This window comes from Chiroxiphia lanceolata, chromosome 9 (genome assembly GCF_009829145.1).
Source record: "Chiroxiphia lanceolata isolate bChiLan1 chromosome 9, bChiLan1.pri, whole genome shotgun sequence".
NCBI classification, from domain to species: domain Eukaryota; kingdom Metazoa; phylum Chordata; class Aves; order Passeriformes; family Pipridae; genus Chiroxiphia; species Chiroxiphia lanceolata.
In genome coordinates this window covers 26,239,023-26,263,142 of record NC_045645.1, presented here as the reverse complement: position 1 = coordinate 26,263,142, position 24,120 = coordinate 26,239,023, and the positions used below count along the sequence as shown (strand labels likewise).

The window sequence follows — 24,120 nt, the reverse complement described above, 5'->3', positions numbered from 1 at the left end:
GGATGTGCTGTCTGCATCTACTTCACTTTTTCCCCACGGGAATGTGGGCACGTGAGCAGGGAGCACGGGCTTAGCAGGGAGTTGAGCTGGGGAGTCCTGGCCCACGGTGGGTTTATCAGCTCAGCTCCAGTAGTACTTTGTAACTTGAGAGCTACCTGTTTTTGCCCAAAGACAGCCGTCTTGCTCACACACGAGCCTGAAACCACCTGAGGCAGCTCTGGGCAAGACCCCATCAGGTCTTCTGGCTCTTGGATGGACATCCCTCCATTGTGCCGTGCTCCTCCACGTCCCAGCAGGGAGCATGTCCTGTGGTTCTGCGAAGTGACAGTGGGGGAAAAGACTGTGTGACCAGCCCAGGGCACGTGGCATCAGCTGCTGGTGAAGGGGAGGCATCAGGATTTGCCAAGGAACATCAGGCCATTGGGATTGCTGGAGCAATTTCAGCTGGCCAGGAGCAGGTCTGTTTATTGTCTCTGAAACCAGACACTCAAGGTGCTGAATTTCCTTTGCTAGCAAAGCCCAGAGAAGTGTTTTGTGCCAAGATAAGGAGAGATTTTCAGAACACTCTTATAGCTCATTGTTTTCCCTCATGGGCTCCTATATATGATTTTTCTAAAGGGGGAGGAAGTGCTGGATTTTCCATTTCAAGGTGCTGCTCTCTGAATTCCGAGTGACATGAGCCATTACACTTGCAAACCTCTCATGGACACTTTGGCAAGACTCAGTCAACTTCTGAAGAGAGGGGAAAGGATGAAAAGAGCTTATGATTGCCCTTAGCAGGGCCTGGCATCGTGAGGAATTTTTCTTCCTAAGAGCAACACACCTCTGCTGCCATTGCATGGTAGATATTCCTCGTGCCTCTGGAGCAGGATTTGAAAGCAGGTAACTCCATGGCATGAAACTAATGCTCTGAGGTCCCCCATACCTGTTGCTAGGAGCACCCAGTCTCTAACATGCCATGGGAACAATCTGTTCTCTGTGTCACTGGGAAGTGATGGGGACTGGTTGCATTAATGGATGGGAGGGATTTGGCCTCTCTACCCCTCAGCCTTCCCCCAGCTCCGGGATCGTTTTAAGTGCAAAGCTGCGGATTATAAATTATACAGCATTTATAATCAGGAAAACATCTGCTGGGTGCTCTTTCCAGTGGACAGGGCCAGCCAAAGGCTCCAGGACACGATGCGTAGGGGTTGCACCAATCGCCACCTGTCTGCTCCTATAACAGAGTTGATTTTTTACGGTCTTGACATCAGCTTTCAAGATGCATGATCTATGTGTTTATTTAGCTGTCTTTCCTGGCGTCCCTTAGTTTTGAACTCCTGTAAATCCTCCCACAGTTGGATTTCTGCACTTTTCAGAGATTACATTTCCTGACAGTACATTTCTCCTTCCCCCTCACTCCGTTGACAGCTCAGGCGAGGCTCCAGGGACCGAACTGTTCAAACCTGGCTCTGGAAAGCTGGGCTCTGACACAGAGTGGGTCTAACTTTCCAGGACCAAGCAACTGGTACTAGTGTGAGCAGGAGAGGTGGCCCAAATATGTAGGGTTGAAATCCCCCTCCAGGTTCAAAACTGATCCAGTGGCTGTCTCATCCTCCAGAACTTGGTGGCCAGTCCATGAAGTGTTCTCCATGAAGTGACCTGCCCAAGTCATGTCTTCAGGCCAGAAAGGTAAGTGAACTTGATGTGACCAGAATAGCAACTGTTTATTAAAAAGCCCAAATTTTGGCTGGTGGGGAGTGGCATTTTTGCAGTTCTATTCGTTTGGGTCCCAGTGGCCCTTGCTCACTGATGGTCTCATCTCAACGGGAGTTAACCCGAGCAAGAGCTTCCTGGGGAAACCAGTTCAAGTGATTCCCAGAAGGATCTCAGTATAAATGCAGTTGTTTTTCATAAAATCATGTAATTTTTTGTCCTCTTTTGGGGAAGTACAGCTAGTAGTGCTGAACTCCACCAGCTCCCAGATATTTACAGATGGATAGATACTTGCTTACTACTAGGAAAGAATATGCAGCAGCCTTTGGCTTTTGTACTTCTTCCTACTAACAAAGTAGGGATTGTGGAGCAGAGCTATAGCCAAGAAACCTTTGAAATCTGTGGGATATTTCCCACAACCTATAGCCTCTGACTCCAGCAACTGGGAGTACATGTTCATGGAAAAGTTTTGTGAGTGGTAAAACTTAACGTGGGCTGATCTGGCTTTCCAGGTGTGGTTTGCAACCAGCCTCCCTTTCCCAGCAAGTCCTAGCACCCTTTGCTTACTACTTGTCCACTTTTACACCCTCTGGCCTTTTTCTTATCCCCCTCCCAGGGCCCTTCTGTCTGACCCTCACCTCTCCTGCTGCCTGTCACAGTCCCTTCTTTCCCTGCTGTGGTTGCAGGAATGGGGAAAAGAGAAGATGATGGATGGAGAAGGCAAGCCTTTCAGGATCCAGAGCCATCCTGGCTCTGCCCTGTGTCATGCCTATGCCACTTGATCCCTGCCTCTCTCCCTAAACTTCCCAGCCGTCAATGGCACGTGATTTAGTTTATTTACAGCATTAACACCTCTAGAAGAAGTTTTCTGCTGAACTGCATGCTGAGGCCTTCCCTATCTCTTGGAGAGGATCCTTGGCTCTGGCACGTACCATGCCTGATGTTTTTTTGAAACCAATGTGAACTTGTCCCTGGTACAAATTCATATTTGAGGCCCTTGTGCTTGGCTCAAGTGGCATTCCCACCCACTGCTGACTCTGTTTCTGAGCTCCCCTGCTGCCTGCAGCGGCACTCAGATGTGTCCAGATAAAATGGATTTAAAACTTCCATGTATCTCAGGACATAATTTTCCAGCTCTGTTACCAGGGTCCAGATTTACCTGCAGTTTCAGTCGCCATGCAGTAGAAATGGTGTTGCCTCCCTCTCAATGGTGCCATTTTAAGCATCCAGGAGGAACAAAGCTCCTGGCAAATGTCCAGTTTTCCATGGGTTTGGGCTAAAACCTTCTAATTTTTATCCACTAAGGTTCTGGCTGGGCAGCTGAACATGTAGATAGGTGACAACACATCTGTTGCATGACAGCCAGATCCATCAGCTGTGTGTCACCACTTTCTTAGGTGGAGGATGCTCTTGCAGCACCCTCATGCTGTGACCTGGCAGCAGCCTGCTTTGTGGGGCCATGATGTCTCACTGCCAGCTTCTTTTTCCCGTCCTTCCCAGTGTGGTCCTCACTGCCAGGTCCTCTCAGCCATCTTGTCCAGTTCAGCAGACAGGCAAGAAGAATTGATGACTTACAGTGGGCTGATTTACCCCTCTGTGTAACAAGATGTTAAAGGCTCTCTTTCACACTAGGCTGGAGGCTTGCCTTTATGGCCATCTTGAAGTCTTGGCCTTGAATGGAAACCCGTCTCCCTCTAGCAGAAGATTGGATACACCTCATCATCACTTCTGCATATTTTTGCCTGCCAGGCAATTGCAGGAAAATAGGTTAGGAAAGATTGATCTGTAGGTCTTAATTTTATGGGCTTGTGTGGAATCCACCTCCCATCAATTTACCTATGGGGGTTAGAAGAGCCAATGTCCTTATCGTTCCCCTCATCCTGGCTGGGAATAACCTGCCAAACGAGCTATCCCTTTATAAGGGCATTATCATGTAGAAGAGCATAGTGGATTTGCACTTCTGATGGCTCTGTGGTTGTTTATATGGCATTAATGCCCAGCTGAAGCCCGGGTCTTGTTGCTTTGTTCCTCTGCAAAATTGCTCCATGTGGGACAGGGAATGGAAATGCCCTGGGAGCAAACAGGTTTCATGGTGAGTCAGCTGCAGGCTGAGAGCACGGGGGTCCTGCCTCTGGGCAGCTGCTGATCCCTCCATACCAGGCTGCTCATTCACAGCAGCATACAGCTGGATTTGCCTTTGCCCTCATAGGGCTGCTTGGACTACACAAAAACTTTTATGATCTGCACACATTGCATGTGTGTGTGCTCCTTTAAAAAGTAAGTTAGATGGAGCTCGATCCCACAGTGAATTCCTGTTGTCACCCCCACCCCGTTTGTGAAGCAGTTCAGTGACCATCGTCCTCAGTGCAGGGCTGGTGAACCTTGCTCAGCCCAGCTCTCATCCTCAGCCTGTGCCTTCCCATCGTAGAACCATTTAGGTTGGAAAAGACCTTGCTTGGAAACTATCCCTGCTGCCAAGAGCTGGTGACATGGCTTGCTAGTGGTGTCACAGGCAGGGTTTGCCCTTAAGGTCTCATCTTTGAAGCCAGTACCCTTATTAGAAATACAATCCCTCTCTTCACCAATTTTTTTTTGTTTTTAAGTATCACTGAAAACTAAGGCAGAGAAATGGAGCCCTTTGTCCAAGGTCATTAACCAGCTGCAGAGTCTGGAGTAAGAGTGCCCTGATTTCCTGGCTTTGTGTCATAAGTGAACGGCTCCTTGCTCTGATGACAGCGAGGGCTTTACAGTAAGGGAGGGGAAAAAAAAAAAAAGCCATATTTCAACATGCTTCTTGCTCTGTCCCTGAGTGCATCCCCCAGGGTGAGAGTGAAGTCAAGAGGCTGCTGTGAAAGGGTTATAGCCGACCTCTGATCACTACCGATTAATGACAGCCCCAGGGAGCGAAAGCCCTTGAGCTGCCAGGAAGGAGGTGAGCACTGAAAAGTGACGAAGTTTTAAATGCAGCAGCCGGAGTCCGACGTAGAGCAACAGCAGAGGAAACAGCTGTGCTTGGACACAGGGCAGGAATGGAGGGGATTTCTCCATCCATCCCCGGCAGTTTGGATCCAACCCTTCCATCTTCAAAATCCTCGCTGACCAGACTTGTTGCTCTGAATCGGCTGATGATGGTTTGGAGGTTTTTAATTTGTTTGTTCAAATTAAGTAAAAAAAAAAAAAATAGCTGTGAGGGTGGGTTAGTATTTAGTATTAACTCCAAGCAGGTGATAGTAACAGTGTGTGAGGGCAAGGAGCACTGTGGTCAAACAAGGGAAACTGAGGCAGAGCATCAGGATGGGGCGAGCAGGGCCAGGACCGGGAGGAGCACCCACTTCTCCCTGTGCTGCCAAACATCCAGCTTTGTGCTGGACTCAGCAGAAATCTTCCCTTGATGTAATTAAAGGATGAGCAGAGACGGCTGAGAGGAGGCGGCTGTTTACGAGCACAGAGGAGGGCATGCCGGGAAGATGCTCCATTCCCTGGCTCCAACTGCTGCGCGGGAGCACGACCCTGGGCGAGGATGTGCGTGGCTCAGAGGCTCTCCAGCTCCACCACGGAGGGCTGAAAGCAAACTGGCTGTTAATGCAGGCAGTGACCAGCTGGACACAACACTCCTGTGCTCCAAGTGGGCTGTGGGATGGATGAGGAAACCCACACTCCTTCTCTAACAGGTCCAAGCCCGCTTGTTAGACCCCGTCAATAGTTTGCTGTCAAATGCAATTCTCTGTTAAACAGACACTAGTTTCTTTTCCTTCTCTGCCAGAGCAGAATTTTTCTCAGAACATGTCAATATTCAGCCAAATTTCTTGCTTTTGGTGCTTTCCCCCCCCTTCCTTGCTTAAATAGCAACGGTGAAAACAACACGGTTGTCAGCTATTGAAGTTTGAATCTGAAGGCTCAAGCCGGCAAGGTCTCCAAGTGTATTTTTGATTTTATGTCAAAAGAAAAAAATAAATAGAGGAACTGAAGAAGGTTTTTAAGAACTGATTGTCACGGTGGAAAAAACATGTGTTGAAGAATGTCAGGAAAATTTCTGGAGGCCTGATATCTGTAAGTCTCTTTGCTGGTCTGTAGTTGTGAGTTTGAAGGTGGCTCAAACAGAGCAGAGCTTGTGATTCTGGAGGTGTTCCTGTGCAGGGTCAGGAGTTGGATTTTGATGATCCTTGAAGGTCTCTTCCAACTAAGAATATTCTATGAGCTTGGGGACAGGGATGGTGGCAGCCCAACCCTGGTGACATCCAGAGGTTAGTGTGTCCCACTCCCTGTGTGGATTTATACCTGTGTTATGGGGTCTGCTATGTCTTCCCCACTGGTTCATCTCAATTGGCAATGCTTGCATTCAACATTAAACACAATAGTTCCTTATAGTGTAAAAGAAGCTGTCTGGAGAAATGCTGCCTTCTTAGAAAAGCTTTGAGTACAGTCTGTGCTCTGTCCCACAGAGCTTGGAGCAGACAGCCTGGCTGGGGAGGAGATGGGAAAGTGCTGTCCCACCCTGAGGAAGCACACTGGTGATCTTTGTCCTTCCCTGGCCCATGGGGTGTCCACCTGGGCCTGTGTGAACATCCATGGTGTCTCTGACAATGTCGTGTTTTCAAGAGTTGACACTCTGGCTCACTGATCTTGGAGCTAGATGTGGATGTAGCCAAGAACCTCACAAAAGGCATGAAGGCCACACCGGGGACCCATAGGCTGGAGGGTGCCCTATGCTATGAGGATGCATGGAGGTGAGGGAGACCTGGTGGGGATGAACTGGAAAGGCCCCAGGTCCCACATGTGTTGGCTTGGTAGAGCTTTTGGGTGTTGCCAGAGTTAATGCAGGGAGTGTGCGCCTCTTGTGTGTGTTTATGCATGCAAAGAAGTGCCTGCTGGGGAAGGAGTGGAAGGCTTGTGATTTATCATTGCTCTGTAATGGGTGCCTTGCTTCTAGTGAAAGAGGTCAACATCCCTGAGAGATACCAAAGCCCCTCCTTATTAACGTCCTGTTACAGCTAATGGCTTGGGGTAGGGCAAGCAGGTCTTACAAGGAAGGCATTAAAGAGCAGTGCTATTTGGAAGGGAAGCCAAAGAATTTACAGCAATATTTACACAGAGGCTCTCCCCGGAGATAAGGAGGTACACAGTCGGCTCGACTGATAAGCACAGCTGTGGGACCGGGCGGAACAGGCGCTGTTGTTTGTGCATCCTGAAGTTCAACGGGATCAAAAGCCAGAGCTGCGTGGTGCAGGAGAGGGGGATGTGATCAGGACCACACGTACCAGCTGGGACCCAGTCTCTGGGAGGCACAGATGCTGTGTGTGTTCAGTGTCTTGCAGCAAGAACTGGGGCCAGCAGTACTCCCTCAAACTCCTAGACCTGAGCCCCAAACACGGGTTTGAAGGTATGGATTAACACAAGTCAGTGAATGCAATTGCCTGTCCTAGTGAAGATGTGGAGATCTGGCCCAGATTAATGCTCCTGGCAGCCACCATCTGTCCTGTCCACCATATGCTTTGTGAGCTTCACGTTGGTAGTTGTTTCTCCAGCAGGTCCTGCTAGCGCATCCCAGCCTCATCTCCAAGAGCCCTGCCTTGACTCCACCTGGCTGTGTCTTGGGGAGCCCAAGGGACACATCTCACAGACAAAAGGAAAAAGGCAAACCTCCTCATTTCATTGGAGGTGAAATATAATTCCTAGACAAGCATGTGTCCCAGAATACAGGTCACCCAAGCTGGGGAGCAAGCGAGGAACTTTGGCTCTTTCCTGTCCAGCTGATGGTACAGTCAGGTCTTCCTTCCCTAGTTCTTTAGCTCCACTTTTCCACACCTTTTTCATTTGCTCTGACAGACTTGTGGCACATCTGCAGTTGGTTGTCCCTCTCCGGTGCTGGCTGAAGGTCCCTCAGACCATTCTCTGCCCCCTCCATCCACTTGCTGCTAGAACAGGCAAAAATCTTACATCCTCATCCAGCGAAACCTCCTGATTCAAACCTGGTTGAATGCAAAAGGAATTTTGCTTGTTTTTTTCTCAATGACAGCACCAGGCTTTGGATCTATTTGTGTCTGTGATGGAGAAACCAAATAACCCCCATGCAGCAAGCCATAACAAGACAGCCCAGCCTCCTCCATGCCCCCTTCTTGCACCAACTTTGAACCTCCCTGTGCCTCCCGTCTCACTCCTGGCTTCTTTATGTGCTCAAATCACCCACAGCCACCACCTCATCCTGTGCTAGACCACATCTCTACTTCCCCGACCTCCCCAGCCCCTAATAGCACTCGGCCACTGATCTCCGAGCACTCCATCCATCATTTGACTAGCACATTATTTATTTACCATGGGGGAGAGAAGGGAGTTGGGTTGTCTGGAGAATGTATTAAATTTTCATTTGTTCTCATTGATTCCTGAAAGGAAATTGCTGAGTTATGCCATCAGGGTGGACTAGTTACGATATGGAGAGTGTCTACCAGAGGAGGGTACTGGATGTGAAATAGGGGTGGAGTTGAGGTTATTGCGAATATTAGATTAAAGTTACAATGACCACTTAGCTAAACAACCTGATGAAACGTATTGGCACTTTTTTTCTGCTTCCCTTAGTCTCTGCTGTAGCTGCTTGCCCAAACTCTTGCTGGTTTTTCTTGCCATATGGGACACACGTGGTATTTCTTCCTCCTGGCTGCTGGGTGAGTAGCTCTCCCTCGCAGGTTTCCCCACCGACTCCGAAGCACCGCGCGTGTGCGTAGGAGAGAGGCTGCTGGCGAGGGCCCATTCCCTGTCTACAGGAACTGCTCGGCCTCTTCCAGCTCCCATTTGGTTTGGAGACAGTTGCCTTACGTATTTCTTCTCCAGGAATGTCTGGGCTCTCTCCCCCTGAATTTCCGCTCTGGTAGTTAGCACGTTATTTATGGCAATTTTTTTCCTGTTTTTTTAGTATGTACTAATATTGTAGGTTGCACAAGAATACTGGCTTTTCCATAGGGCTCCTTGTCATCCAAAAGCTGCTCTTTTTTCTTCCCCAGCTAGAATTGGCATCCCAGCCAACACTGATGACTATGGTTCAGGTTTTCCATGCTTTGGATGATTGTTGTTCAGGTTTTCCATGCTTTGAAGCCCACCAAGGGCTGACTTGGAGTCTCAGCTGAGGACTGGCTCACGTTACTTCATCTTAGACCAATTTCACAAGCAAGTTAAACTAGAAATGTTGTTCAATCCTCAAACAAGACGCCAGGGTTGCCTTAACCTGTTTTCAGAGCCTGTCTTTGGTAGCAACTGTGCAATCTTCTCACTCGAACAAGATGGTGAAGCAGTTGTCCTTGAGGAAATGTCTTATGGCTGGGACTTTTCAGGACAGATACTGTTTTCTGGGTGAAAATGGCCACCTGTGTCTCGTGCTGCCTGAGGACTGTGGGCTGGGGAAGGTCCTCACGTCTCTGAGGAGGCCACCTCTATCTCTGGCCCTTCTGACCCCATTTGCTGCCTCCAGTCACAGTAAACCCTGAATTCAGAGAACCACAACATAGAAGTGGAATGTTTTTACTGGGGTTTTATTTTTGCAGTCCGGAGGATAATCAGGGGTCCTCGGGTTTCTGTGGGAGTTGAAAGAAAGGACAGAGCAAACTGGCACTGTTCCCAGTCCGAAATGTTTTCACTAATTGCATGCAACCTTCCTTACAGGAGAGAGAGAGGCTGCAAATACCACCGACAGTTTAATTACCACTGCTGGTTCTCATTGATTTTTATTTATACCGCTCCTGGTGCTGTGTGTGCAGTGTTTGTGTGTGTGTGTGCACGTGCAAGGTAGGAGCAGGATGTGTAGGGAATCATGGATCGCTGGAGGGAGGGAGCCAAGGAGTGTCTGTGTGTGTGTGTGTGTGTGTGTGTGTGTGTGTGTGTGTGTGTTTATCTGGGGGTGTGGAGTCTCTCCAAAGATCCCCTGGTGTGCTGGACAGCTGTACCCCAACACCCATCGGTGGTTGGGTTGGAAAGCGACCGCGTGAGGGTGAACGCGGGTGCAGGGGACACGCGCCGGGATGAGACCGGTTGGATTCCCAGGCCTGTTTCCCAGAAATGCTTGGCTTTGGCCACCGCTCTGGCTTAACTCTGAGCCCCGCGGCGGATTGCTTCCCCCTTGCTAACCTTCCCCTCCCCAAACGCAATGCGTTTCCTCCCCATCCCAAAGGGGGGGAGAGAGCGGCACGGGAGGAATCCAACATGAGCAGGCTGATGGCTGCCGTCCCAATGCAGGCTCAGCAAATGGGGCTCATGATGGATGAATGTGCAGGGCAAGAAGTAATAAAATGGGCCCCAGTCATGTAATCTTCCATTAAAATGAAATGCATACCAGAAATGAGGCATTTCTGCAGCTTGTACCATCTCCCACGGAAGATCATGAATAAAAGAGGCAAGTGTACTGTTGACAGATGCCGGCATGCATAAAGGACAGTTCCTATAAAGGCAAAGCCCTGGCTAACAGATGGACTAAAGATGTGAGATGCAGGAAGATTTACCAGTCTAAATAATTCAAGGGAATGTCGTATGGGGAGGCAGTGCTGGAGAGGGGAGCCGGCAGAAGGTACAGATGGAAAGGCAGGCCAGGCCTTTCCCACAAACCCATTAAGAACGTCGCTTGTCTGAGTGACAGTATGTCGCACAAGGCACCAGCAGAGATGGGTGGATTTGCCTCCAGCACTCCTTCTGCAAGGTCAGGAGAAGAGGTAATCTCAAAGGTTGCAACTTTTCGAGGGCATGCTTTGCCTCCTGCAAGGCTGCTTTCTCCAGTCTTCCTCTACTCCCACCCCTTTCATGCCAGCCCTTCGACTGCTGCTGGGTAAAGCAGGAGCACAGAAGTGTTTCTGCAGCCACGAGCAGAGGGGTAGAGGTGGCAAAGGCATTTGGCACTCCCACTGCTTTTCTGTGCTTTGCTCAGGTTCCTGAAGATCCTTTGGACTTTGAAGGTGCTTGGCAGCTAGTGCTGGGTGGCCTGTGCCCATTGCAGGGTACTTCTATCCCTGTCTGTGGGAAGGTGAGCAGGCCCTCGGGTGGGCAGGGGGAGGGTTAAAGATGGGTGCATTAGTGCTGGCAAAGGGTGCCTGTGTGCCTGGGTGCTGTGTGGGAGAGAAAGGGCTGCAGTAATAGGAGCAGCTGGGGTGGTGAGCAGAAGGTTGTGTATGGGAGGGTAGCAGCAGCCCAGAGAGCTGACTGGGAGCTGCAGCGTGGAATACAGCTCCTTCAGACCTCGGTGCCTGAACGTGGTCCCTCTTGGAGTGGGTGGCCTCACTGATACCCTCTCTGTGTTTGTATAGACAGGCTGCTGGCATGCACAGGATAGCTTGGTGCTGCAGGAACATAGCACATCCAGCTCCTACATCTGGGAAGTGGGAGCCTCTGGCTGCCTGCACAGTGTGGGTCCCCCCATCATGACCCTGCGTACCTGTGAGTACAGAACATTGAGGGGTTGTTGCTTCACACTGTGAATGGGGCTGCCTTGCCTGTCCCATCCTGGGGGCTTGGGTCCTCCACACAGGCATCATTCCATGGGCTCTAACACTGGTGGGACATTTGCTGGCCTTACAGATCTTGGTGAAGGGACCTGGCTGTTGTGCGATGTTACTGTGCCCTGACACCTGGGTGATGGGAGCTGGAAAAATTGTGTGAATCTCCCTGGCTGTTAATATGAAGTCTGACAAGGGCTGGCTGAGGTGTTGCAGCATGTTAGGAGGGTCTTGGCAACATGGGACACAGGGATAAGCCCACCTAGAAGTGGCACAGAGAATGAGGCATCGTGGCGGCTGAGAGGAGGGCAGCTCATCACCCCTGGGGATGCCCAGGCCCCCTCTCCCCCTGCTCCTTGGGAGCCTGGGGTTGGCTTGGTGCATGCGAGACATTTTTGGAGAAGTGGGAAGATAAAGGGCAAGATGCAGAGGGTTAGATAGAAGTCAGTGGCAGCTGCTTGGCAGAGATTGTGCGCGCTCTCCGCTCGGAGAGGACGCCTTCCCTGGGCTCGTCAGCCGTCTGCAGCACGGCGATTAATCATTGGTGTCAGAATCCCTAATCCTATTCAATGGAAAACAAACAGCGCGGCATCCAGCCCTGTGCTGAGCCCAAGCAATTAGCATGTTTACATGGACTGGGGAAGCTCAACAAAGAGTGGCCAACGGGGGCCACGGGAAATGAACCCTTGTCAGCCCCTGATGTTCGTAGTGCCTGGGATCCCCAGGCTCTGACTCAGGCCTAAGCTTGGAAATGTGGCTTGAAGCAGTTGAATGCAGCTATTTGCTACCAAAAAATGATTTTTCTTGATTAGGGCTCAGGTGTGTGAGAGTGTGGGCAGCTGCTGAAGTGGGAGGCTGTGTCTAGTATGGATGCTCAGCTGGGGAAACGGGGTCTGCAGGAGATAAGGGGTTTACTTCTGCTTTGGCTTTGAATCAGCAGCAGAAATAGCAGCCAAAGCCTTTGCAATTCCAGCAAACTTGGCCCTTATGCCAACCCCTTGTCCCTGTTCCTTCTGCACTTCTCAGCCCATGCTGCTGTAGCTGCATCTCTCTGGTTGAAATTGTTTTGATGTCTTTGGGCGAGGGCTGTGCTCTGTGGGGCTCAGGCCACCTAAGAACAGGGCTGGAGATGTGTAGGACCGGCATCTCTGGTGTACTGGGGCTGTCCCTGGGAGGCTCAGGTCCGTCATGTTGGCTCCAAGGAGGTTTGAGAGGTGGGTTGCAAGGAAAGATGCGGGACTTAACAGACACATGGGTGTCCTCTGTGTGTATCCCCAGGGGCTTGCAGCAGCTACCTCAGATGAAAGTGACTCCCCAAACCAAGAGCAACTCAGTTCTTCCTCAAAGGTGATGGAGATGGTGCATCCAGCTTGAGCTGCCCTGCCTGAGCATCCCTGACCTGTGCTGGGACCTCTGCCCTGGCTGCCCTCCTTCTCCTCAGCTTCAAGCCACCCTCATCCTTTAGCAATCCCATTTTCTGCGTTACACTGTGTGCAGTTTCTCTGGACAACCTTCACCTGTGCTGTCCCCAGTCCCAGGATCACTCCCAGGGCCAAGCAAACTGCATTTGGGGTGAAGTCTGAGACCTCCTGGGATGCATGACAGGGCATTCCCTGTGTGGTTTATCCAGCAGAGAGGCTGAGACCTGCTCTTCCCTGCCCAGCTCCCTGGGGAAGACCATGCTAGGGGCATTGGGGAGAGCCAGGGGTCCTGTAGCACTGCTGACCCCAAGGCTCTGCAACAAGACACATTAGTCCCATGTTGGATTTGGCAATTTCTGGGATAAGCCACAGTGCAGAGAGAAGTGCAGGAAAGGATTTCTGAACTGGATTCTACAAACACAATTTTAAACAGCAAGCAGCAAAGCAGGGGGAGCAAGACATAATCTCTGTTCCTGTAAGACCTGCCAGAAGCCAGGTGATGGTTTGGGTATGTTGGCAAGGGGAAAAACAGTTTATTTTTAAGCTACAAGTGACCTGTGGAGCTTCTGGGCTTGGGAGTGTGGGAGTGAGAGAGTCCTCATAAGCACTTGATCCCTCTTGAAGTGAAGGGGCTTTCCTGGGTACACAGCTTTCCTGCTTCCCTCCCAGAAGTATATCTGATTTTTGGGGGTGGAAAAAAAAAAGAGGATTGATTCAAATAAAAAGGTATTTGTATGAGAAAAATTATTTCCTTCCATGAGTAAACACGTAGTTTGAGGCAAATTTATGGCTTTGGCCTGGTCATTAATATCTGGTTGTCAAAAAGTATTGGTTTGAACAAAAATATGTTGTAATAAAAATGCATTGTTTTGAAGAAATTTATTGTCCCCATGAAAACCTATTCAATTCAGAAAGATATGTTGATTTCAATGAAAATCTATTTGTTTTAAGAGACAGAGAGAGAGAAGTTGCACTCAGCTGAGAAACAGGGGCTTCTCTCATACAAATCTCCCTGCAGTCTCTTGGCCATTAGGATGGGGAAAGCTAGAAAATCAACAACTGGACAGGAAAGGAAGCCTGCAGGTCCTACTTGCCCTGGGTCTTGCCTGTGTTCAGTGATCATCCTCCCAGCTGTAGAGAAGTGCTCCTGCTCCCCCAGGGTAAGGAGAGGAACGAGGTTGCCTCCATTCCCTATGGATTGGATGGCTTCTCCCACAGACAGCTCTCCTCACCCTGCAAAACTTACTCTTGGATGACCTTTAAAGGTCCCTTCCAACCCAAAGTATTCTATGATTCACTAAGTACAGAACCCAAGCAGTGGGTGCTCGTGTGAGCTCACCTCCAGCTGCTGCGTAAAGGTGCATGTCTTGCAGGTGACCTGAGGACCGTGTGAGACCCTCATCTTCTGCTTCATCTCTCAAGCCAGGCCCCACCTGAGCAGCAAGTATGTGTGTTGGTGAGTACCTGAAGGTGAGACAGCTGTGTCCATGCTGCTGCTCAGAATTGTTTCCCCTTTTGTGTGGTGGTATGAGGAAAGGACCCCTTTTAGCTAAGGGCAGCCGTGTGGCTTTGTGGTTCTCCCAGTCCCTCTCTGGTCCTAGATGGGACTGAGGTTTGCTATCCTGCTTAAGCCTCTTTCCCTGCCAGCAGGGACTGGATGAAATTCACTCTGAGCTTGAGAGCCATAATGCTGCCTTTAGCCAGGATTATGAGAGGGGCCACCACGGTATCACCTGAAATCCACCTCCCGGTACCTCCTGTCTAAAACAATCAGCACATGTTTGCAGTGGGCTTTTTCTTTCATTATGCTCCAACTCTGCTATTTAATCAGCTTCTTCCTTCCTCTATTTGTACAAGGTATCTCTAGACCATATTAAAGGGGGGGAAGGGAAGGTGCGAGATAAAAAAAAATAAAAAATAAAATAAAATTGCCTACCCAAGAAATGTCACTGCTGCGGTGTTATCCCCTCCCTGCCAACACACGCACGGGTTCTGGTGTCAATGGAAAGGTTGCCTCTGATTAATATTAATAAAGAATTAGAGCTGTGTTTGTCATGATCAGCTCGTTTGGTATTGCTCCGTGTGGCAGGTGAAAGCAGAGGCAGGAAGGGAAGAGGTCTGCATGGCATTCATTAATCATTTCATCAGGAAGGAGTTCAAAGCAGAGGCCTGCCTCAGCAAGGGCTGCAGGCAGGGATGAGGCCGTGTTTATTCAGATGTTCCTCCTTATTTCTCTGACCTCCTGCCCGGTCAGCTGGTGTGGGCCTCCAAAGCTGAGATGCTCTTCTAGGATCCAGGGAATCCTACTCCCAAGCATGGGCTGCCTTGGCCTTGTCTAGGTCAAGATGATGTCATGTGAAAGTGTGACAGACGTCCAAAATTGGTATCTATGTATCAGGTAAAAAAATAATTCCTTGAGGAGCATCCTTGGTTCTTTTGACTCTTTCGAGTTAAGAAGAAACAGGGATGAGAGCATCCTTTTAGAAGCTGTGTTTCTTTTTTCTCTCAGGTGGTAGACTTTGTTCTGCATGTTGGGCAGGGACTTCTGCTTGATCTATGGGTGAGCAGTGCCAAGGAGCTGGGAGATACTTGTGAGACATGGTGATGTCTGGGAACTCTTGGAGTAAGCCCTAGGAAGGCATATTCCATCTCTAAGGCAAGGCAATAGGGATACATTGGAACTTAAGAGATATCCAGTCTCATAGGGCTCCTTGTCCTCTGTGGGACACTTCCAAAAGACAGTTCCTCCATAAAATAGGTACCTGAGCTGAAGGACCCCAGCCCTGCCTTTGGCACACAGTGTGCTTGGGAACATGAGGATGAGTGTTGCAGGAGCTCAAGTTCCATATTTTATGCAGATTAGAATACTAAGAGTGAGTGGCTCTGACTGAGAGTGGCACCTTGCTTTGGGATCACAGTACACAAGTCAGCCAGTCTTGGCTGATGCTTGCATGCAGGGCCTAATATGGGCAATTTACTGGACTTTTAGTGGTACTTTGTTTCTTAAATATGCAGAGATTTCCCTAAATCTTGGCTTAAACAGGTCTGTGCATGGCCAGAACTGGTCTCTGGTTTTTTCTATTCTGTATTTTCTGGATCCAAGACCAGAAGGCAGTGCAATGCACTGCACACATGTATATGGCAAAAGCTCTTTGTATTAGGAATTTAAAGCTCAATCTTCCTCTTGCTCCCTTTACCTACCTTTTTTTTTTTTGGTGGATGCTATTTATTATTCAAATGTGGGGAGAGTCGAGCCAAGTGGTGCATTGCTCTCATTAATTGTTCTCTGGGATTAAGGAATCGGTTAAAACCATATCTCCCTTAATCCTGTTTTATTAATTTTATATTCTTGGCAAAAAGAGAAGCAAAACAACAACCCCCCAACCCTCTTTACAAAGGGATCATGCAGCTTTCTGCTGGGACCCTGAGAACAGGAGGTCTCTGGTGTTCCATGGATGCTCGTCTTTTTAATTTGATAAAATAAATTAGCACAGGATTAGAGCCTTCCTGACAGCACAGCTCAGCTGCAGTTACCACCTTGAGGGAGGCATTAAGCATCGTTTTGGTTGCACGGAGGTGGAATGGGAGCGCGCCGGCCCGCTTGCTCCTCTGGGAGAGAGAACTTTCAGTAGCAGCAAAACTGATGCCTCTCCTCACCACCTGGCTGCTGCCAAAGGGGCCACCTTTCTCCAGCGACAAGTCTTGTGTCAGGTGATGTGGTCGCTGCCTGCTCAGGTGAATGCACAAGCCCATCAGCTCGTTTCATACAGCAGCCAAGGTGATAACTGTAATTAGCCCCTTTTGGGGTATTATGGAGATTTAAACGAAATGGTTTTCTCTAAGGCAGCAGAGATTTGATTCCTGAGAGTGAAGACTTGGTCTCGAAAATGGAAGTGGGACTTTGCAGGTCTCATCTCCTTTTTGTGGCAGAGAAGCTCCAGCTGGTGCTGCCATCAGATTCTGCTGGCATGAGAAATGTGTGGAGGCCAGGCTGTGAGGGAGCAACCTGTGGCTGCAGTGCAGATGTAGCAGCCTCCAGACTGCTTATTTATGTGGCTACCATATAGGAGAGAAATGACTGTGGTGGTGTGTGGCTATATGACCTCTTCCTTGGACAGAAGGGAACCTGCATTTGGCTCCCAGGAGTGAGATGGAACCAGTCCCGCAGCACTGAGGTTTGCAAGACACAAGGAGCTGGACCATGAGTGTGGGGCTCAGTTTCTTGAGTCTTTTTTTGAGCACCATGATGCAGAGGCATTTGGTCCCTCAGCTAGATGGAATATCTTGGATGTCTTGTCTTGTTCTTATCTTGAAGCTGAGGGCAGCTGTCCCCACCACTGAGTTGGACACTGGGGATACATTTCTGCTTACCTTTAATCTTTCAGTAAGTAAGGCTTTTGTAAGGCCTTTAAAAGAAGTTGTGCCTGAAATACTGCCAAGTGTTTTCTCCCTGGAAGAGGTGTCTTGTTTGCCAATAATGGCAGTGGCTTAGCAATGAGTCAGTAGTGATGCCAGCTGGGCCAGGCTGCGATGGAGGGAGGTTGGTCCTGTGGCATGGCAGGAGATCCACTCTCAGCTCCACTGCAAAGGGCTGCATGGATTAGCAGGTGTTAGCAGGGAAATGTTCTAATGCTGTGTTGGCCTCAGGGTCACTTCTGAAAGCTACTTCTGCTTTTGAGAGTGTCTTTGACTCACTCTCTTCTGGCCTTGCCTGACCTCACCTGAACACCTTTGCTGCAGCATTGAGGGTCACGCTAAGTCTCTGGGGTTATTTTCAAGGCTCTTCTTATGGAAATTCCCACAATTTCAGTCATTGGAGCAGTGCAGAGATTTTTGCAAAAGATCTTCCATTCAGTACTTATTTGTACCAGAAAGTTGTGATTGAAGGCTGCACAGACCCTCCAATAATACAACCACCAGAAAATGTCTTCAGGGCTGGATTTTTCAAACCTCCCAAATCAAGACATTTTTATTTCCTGTAATTTCTTTGCCAACCAGGCATTTCTTTTCTTCCACAACCTGCATGTTGTGGGGTTTTTTTGTTTGCGAAAAGTCACTAGATAGCAGAGAAGGTCACTCTTATAAAAAACACATAGTTCCTTTGGAGAAAAATTATAAAGCAAATGGCTTCATTTGTTTTATCCTGTCTAGGAACAACTTCCTAACTTGCTGTGTAGGAAGAGCCAGTGCTTGTTCCTCTGTTAGTGGGAGCCAGCAGGGAGCAAGAGGATGCCCCATTCCCAGGTGCTGGGTATTCCCTGTGGACAGGCTGATGTCCTGCATGTGTTATTGTAGAAAAGGTTCAGGCAGGATTTCATTGCTTGGTAACGCTGTGCCCTGTGGAAACTCACTTGGATCCTGCAAGTTGCCAGGCTGGTGCCAAGCAAATTGTGTCTTATCTCAGCCCCCACACTGGACAGATGGTGGGGTGGGATACATGGAGCTGTTGGGGGTGAGCAGTGCTCTGGTCCTAGAGATAGGCAGAGGAATCCTCCTAATGATGCCAATGGAAAGCTGAAGTGGGCTCCATCCTGCTCCTGAATTACCATGTTGGCTGGGGTGCAGCTCACAAAACCAAGCTTTTTAAGTGATGTTTGGACAGAAAAGCTCATCTGTGCAGATACCTGGGTAACCTTGTCCTGGTTGGATTTCCCTGTTGTTGAGGGTGTGCTGTGGCGTGGCCTCAGCATCCTCACCTTTCTGTTGAGACACGAGCCAAAGCAGGGTGTGGGCTGTGAGCACTGTTGGAATTAGCCTTAGTGGTCACTGGCTTTAAAACAGCTGAGAAAAAGTAAAAAATACATTGATAAAAATGTCAAACAACTGCCTTCAGGTGCCCTGGTAGTGTTTTGATCTTGTTCCCAAACTTTTGGGCGAGAGAAGAGCTACTTTAAGTTAATTTGAATTGCAAAGCATCACTGATGTGCCAGTGAAGGAGACCTCGCACAGCCATGCACAAGGAAGCCAAAAAAACAAAGGCGTGTATTCTCAGATTTGAGGTAGGAATTATATACACTTAGAGTCATGAACTCTGGGTAATAATTGAAAGGTCAGATTGATGAGAGCAGCCTCCGAGATACGATTTCTATGACAGCTTGATGGATGCCCCACTATCAAGGTGTGCTTTTAATCATAATCTCATTACTCCACTTCTTATGGCTCGACTCACCTAAACTCATGGGAGGAACCAGGGGCCACCTCTAAAATGTGAATCGGCTTTTATTTGGAGGTAGAAGAGTTGAGTGGTTGGGAGAACAAAAAGGAAAGAAATGAGCCAAAAGAGAAAAAAAGGTCTTCTGGCTGAGGATGAGTCAAGAGTGGGTGCGACAGAAATGCCCTCGTTGCTCCAGAGCAAGGTTCTGGATCACTTTCTGCTGGCACCAGTGCAGGTGCTCTGAAGCAAAGGAGGGAGTCTTGAACCTCTCTCCGCATCAGCACATGTCATGCCCATGAATCGTTTCTGTCCCTGAGAGTCTGTGGCCTGTGAAGAGATGGCCATTTCAGCTCTCCCAGGTGTGAGAGGGGCTTTATTCTGGGGAGAGATTCAGTGCTGGCTGTTCATGCGCTCTGATCTATTCATCCAAAACCCATGCTGAAGCTTTCCTGATGGCCAGCTATAAAACACTGAAGTGCTGATGGAGAGTACCAGCTTCCAGCAAAAGGTCCCTGCACCTTCAAGATGGGAAAAGCCTTTTTCTGAGGTCTTGGTGCAGAGGAGCTGAGAAGATAAACCTGAACTTTATCCCAACCAGCCCCCATAGCAGGCACTGAGGGAACAGCACCTCTGCTCTTTGCAACAAATACCAAGAAGCTACGGAGATCCACCACGTCTACTGAAGAGAGCCTACAAGAAAGATGGAGAGGGATTTTTGACAAGGTCATTTAGTGACAGGACAAGGGGGAATGGTTTCCGACTGAAAGAGAGTGGGTTTAGATTGGATACTAGGAAAAAGGTCTTCTCTGTGGGGTGGGTGACGCACAGGTACAGGTTGCCCAGAGAAGCTGAGGATACTCCATCCCTAGGAGTGTTCAAGACCAGGTTGGATGGGGCCCTCAGTCTAGTGGAAGGTGTCCCTGCCTGTAGCATAGGGGTTGGAACAAGATGATTTTTAAGATCCTTTTCAACACAAACCATTCTAGGATTCTATTATTCTGTGTCATCAGGACCATGGTAACCATGGGGGGCTGACTGGCTGGCTGGGGGCGGGCTCCTCTGTGAGAGCTCAGTCCAAAGCTGGAGGGTGCCAGGGTGTCCCCGTGAGCCCATCCTGCAATTCATCCTCGCCTCCCTGGAACCTCCTGGAAGAGTTAGTATGGAAATTTCAGCCTATTTTTAAGGGTTATTTTCACTCAAGTGAAATCTATCAAAGAAGGAGGGTTATTTTTACAGCACGCAGCAAGCGCCGGTTGCCATGGCAGCGGGCGGGCGAAATGCAATAAAGCATCCCTCTGTTATCGTAAACACAAAGGGAACCACGGGCGCCGGGAAGAAAGGCGATTGTCGCGGGGGAAACAAGGCAACTCCGTGCTGCACTCACCAAGGGAGGTTTTATGGGGTCCTCCTTGCCCATGTGGGGCCCGGCAGGCTGAGAGGACTGAACCCCTCTGAGGTCCTGCTGTGAGTGTTGAGGACACCGGTGTGTCGGCCTGGGATGAACTTTTCCCCCCTTCTTCATCTGAAAAAAACTCAGAAGAAGTTTAGAAAATGCATCGTCTAAAGAGGGGGAGCACACAGGCCTCTGTATTTTTTTTAATCTGACTTCCAGGACAGGGAGCAGTCGGCTGAGGAGGTCTCTTCTTTTAAATGTTTGCTCACTGTGAAGAGATTTTGCATGCAATTGGAGAGTTCAACCTCTCCACCTCTTCCAAGTGTACTCCGTCTGTGTAATAATTTAGGTGTCCTGTTTCACCTCAGAAGCTGAACAGGTATGTGTAACTGGAGGATCCTGATGCTGCTGGGCCCAGGAGAGCCTTGGTCAGTGTGGGTGTAAGCAGCTCCCAGAGAGGTGGAAGACCCCAGCTGGGATATTCCCTCATGAGCTGTGACTGTCCCTATGCATGTGAGCCCTTGGCTGTCCCAGCAGCATCAGGGGACACAACTAGAAACTGCACCAACCCCTCGAGGTATGTGTTTTATCTCTGAAGCCTGAGCTGCTATTGGGCTCTATGGAAGCCACATGGCTGCCCCTTGTTGCTCTTCCCCCCAAGACTGACTGAGGTGGCACATCTTAGGTGCAAAAGGGATGGCTGGACAGGAAGAAGCCCAACACAACTATCACCATGTGCTGGAGCTTCCATAAGTACCACTGTGGGTGTTTTCATTTTGAACTCTCACCAGGACCACCAGTAATGTGCAATAAGAGCAAACAGGCACAGGACTGGTCTTCCTTACCACATAGAAGCCTCTTCAAGGACCTGAGAGCTTTTTTTGGGGGAGTTCCAGGCACGCAGAGTGCTTTTGTTCAGAAACATCTTGAATTGGGTACCAAAGCTCAGACAATCCAAAATGCCTTGCCTTTTGACTCACCCCAGAGATGTCACTGAGGTCTTGGATTTGTCACTTAGCTCTGACACTGGAAAAAGCCAGTGGTTTTGAATTTCATGATGTGGGGCAAAAGCCCAGCATGTGTGAGCTTGTGTCACTGAAGTGCCACTGCAGACCAAAGTGGTCTTCACCCTTTCCCCATGGAAACTGAGGTAGGGATAACTAACCCTTGCAGAACAAGCTCTCTGAACACACCATCTCCCAGCCCAGCCTAAGGTCATTCCCACTCCAATAAGTATAAATCCTCAAGTTGGACATCCCATCACCCATGAATGCCAGGGGACAGGTGGGTGTGAAAAAGGCGAATCTCTTGCACTAATCGAAAGTCCAACTCCTACCTTATGCTGATCCAAGTTCCTGCTGTAGGGTTTGCAGGGCAATGGCTTTGGAGCTGGGGAGCTTGCTTTTGCAGCAACTCATAAGCAGGGAAAAGGAACAAAAGCAGGACTTACTGTGCAGTAGCGTGTGTATAAATAGATCCCTGGGAGGGTGAGACCAGTGGGAGGGAAGAGATCGAGATGATTTCTCTTTCTAAAGGAATGGTCTTGACACTGCTTGCCTTTATGGCTGAACCCTGTAGTATCAAGTCATTGCTCCTTGTGCCCTTATCTAGACAAAGATTGTGTAAAAACCCCAGCTACTTGCCAAGGGAAGGGGATTTGCACCATTTTTTAAAAAAAAGGTTAATGGGTTTTTTATTGAATAGTAAGGAAAAAATACAATAATGCTCAGCTGAGGATGTATCTTATCCAAAAAGGTTGCTAATGATTAGGATTTATATTGAATTATTAGAGAGTCAATAACCACAGTATGTGGCTCTTGGGGAGTCCCTCTGAGGAAGAGCACAAGATCTCTGGTGGCATTTAGCCAAGCTCTTGCCTGGGGAGGAGCATTTTCACCGAGGTCTTCTCCAAAGCAAAGTCAAGGAGCGCTTCCCCAGGGGACTTGGGTCCAAGCCCTCCCTCCGACAGCACGGCATGATGTACTGGCAGAGTGCTTGATGATCTCCCTGAGATTAAACTTAATTCACAACTCTTTAACCTAAGGTTCCCGTTCATAAGTGTTTCATTATTAAGGGGTGAGTACGTGGCAGCTCCATTCTTTAATAGCGTATATAGCATGTTACACTTAACAATGCATTAGCAATAAATGCTTAATGGAAGAGGCTATATCAAGCTGTTAGATAGAAAGCCTATTATAAAATGTGGGCTCCTGCTAAAACAACGTGTGCGTCTGTTTAACACCTGATGTTAACTCAGAAAAGTGTGTTAGAAAGCTCTGCTCTTTGGCACAGAGAAAATAAGGAGCACTTTATGTATTAAAGTGTCACCAAAATTTCCTCGCTTGTTTAAAACAATCTTGAGAAAGTGTTGTCTAAAAGGCAGCTGGCTGAGATGGGAAGTCTGGAGGAACCTGTCAGAAGCGGGGGCTGGAGGGATCTGGGGTGGGAGGGGATGTGCAGCAAGGCTGGATCAGGTCTGCTCAGTGTAGCATGGAGGTGAACTGCTTTCAGAATCACAGAATGGTTTGGGTTGAAAGGGCCATTAAACACCTTCTCATTCCAACCCCCTGCCATGGGCAGGGATGCCTCCCACTGGACCAGGTTGTTCAAAGCCCCATCCAGCCTGGCCTTGAACACTCAGGGTTGGGGGCATCCCCAGCTTCTCTGGGCAACCTATTTCAGTGCCTCACCACCCTCAGATGGTGACTTTGGGACCAGCTTAACTAGACTAGGCTCCTCAGACTTCCAAAACACACCTGCTGTTCCCCACTGTGACTTATTCAGTCCTGACCCCTTTGCCTTATTCCAGTGCTTCAGCAGTTAAATGGAAAATGGTGTCTGAGAAGATTAGAATTAAGTTATTAAAGCATCTGGACACTTCTAAGAGGATTGCTGAGCATCGTAGTACTCAAGATTGACTTGAGAATTTGGGGGTGGATTTGCAGCTGGAAGAAATTCCTCATGTACTGTATACCTGCCCCTTGTGTATATGTTAGCATACTTGGCACAGATGTCTCTTTGTTTCCGTACAGGAAACTAATTGCCTTTCTTGTTTCAGTCTGAAGTTTTCTTGTGTCATTCTGTAAATAATGAGAGGCATTTCTCAAAGTTTGCCAGTGCCTTTGTTTCTCTTGACGGCGCTTCAGCTGCTTGCCCTGCACTAGAGGAGCATCCCCCTTGCTGGAAACCTCGTGTCATCTCAGCAGGGTCTGCACTGGCCCAGAGGTTTGTCAGCTGGGAGATGTCCTGCAGGGAAGCAAAAGTGGGGAGAAGGAGATTTTACGTGAGAGTGACAAGCTTTGCCTTTGAGCTCACTCTGAGTTCCAGCTTTTTGTGTGAATTCCTGGAGATTAAAGTTCCTTATTTATCCTCAGCACAGTGGGGGCTTAGGCAGCAGCACCAGCTAACACCTCCTGTGACCCCCAGGGATGTGACCCCCAGAGGTGCAGCTCCTGCCTGTGAGGGGACTTTTCTCAGCCCCTGAATGCTTCTGACTCTCTGTTTCCTTTCATGTGCCTTTTAGAAGCTGATTTTTTGGTAGGCAGTCTCTCCTTGGCTCTAAGCTGTATCTCCTGAGGTTTAAAGAAGAAGAGCAGAAGTTCAGTTTGTGACAGAATTGGAAACAATGTGATACCATGATGGAAATCCAGCTCTCTCCTCCTGGTGCCAAATGATGGTTTGCTACAGACCCGTGGGAGAAGAGATACCCTCAGAGCTTCCCCAGGAAGTTAAGCTGGCGCAGACACAGAATAAAAGAGGGATGAGAGAGCCTAGAGCTAGCCTAAAATTTTATCTGCTGCTCCAATTTGATGTGAAAGAGGAATTCAGGTCAGTAATGAGAGAGCAGATGTGAATGCTTGGTGCAGAAGGGTTTGCTGCTGTAAACTGAGCAGAGTTTACAGGTGCTTGAACAGAGGAAGGGGAGGTTTGCCCTGTGGGAAGGAGGAGGATCAGCTCCAGTAGTGGGTCAGTGACTGTCCAGGTCCACTC

The 24,120-nt window shown here is 49.0% G+C and overlaps 1 long non-coding RNA gene across 1 annotated transcript; it reads left to right on the top strand.

Annotated features, from left to right (window-relative positions):
• The first annotated feature begins 19,817 nt into the window (after nucleotides 1–19,817).
• Nucleotides 19,818–23,903, top strand: LOC116791146. The gene is made up of 2 exons (XR_004358617.1): nucleotides 19,818–19,890; nucleotides 23,654–23,903. It is a non-coding gene; the product is annotated as an uncharacterized LOC116791146 (long non-coding RNA).
• Nucleotides 23,904–24,120: the final 217 nt, after the last annotated feature.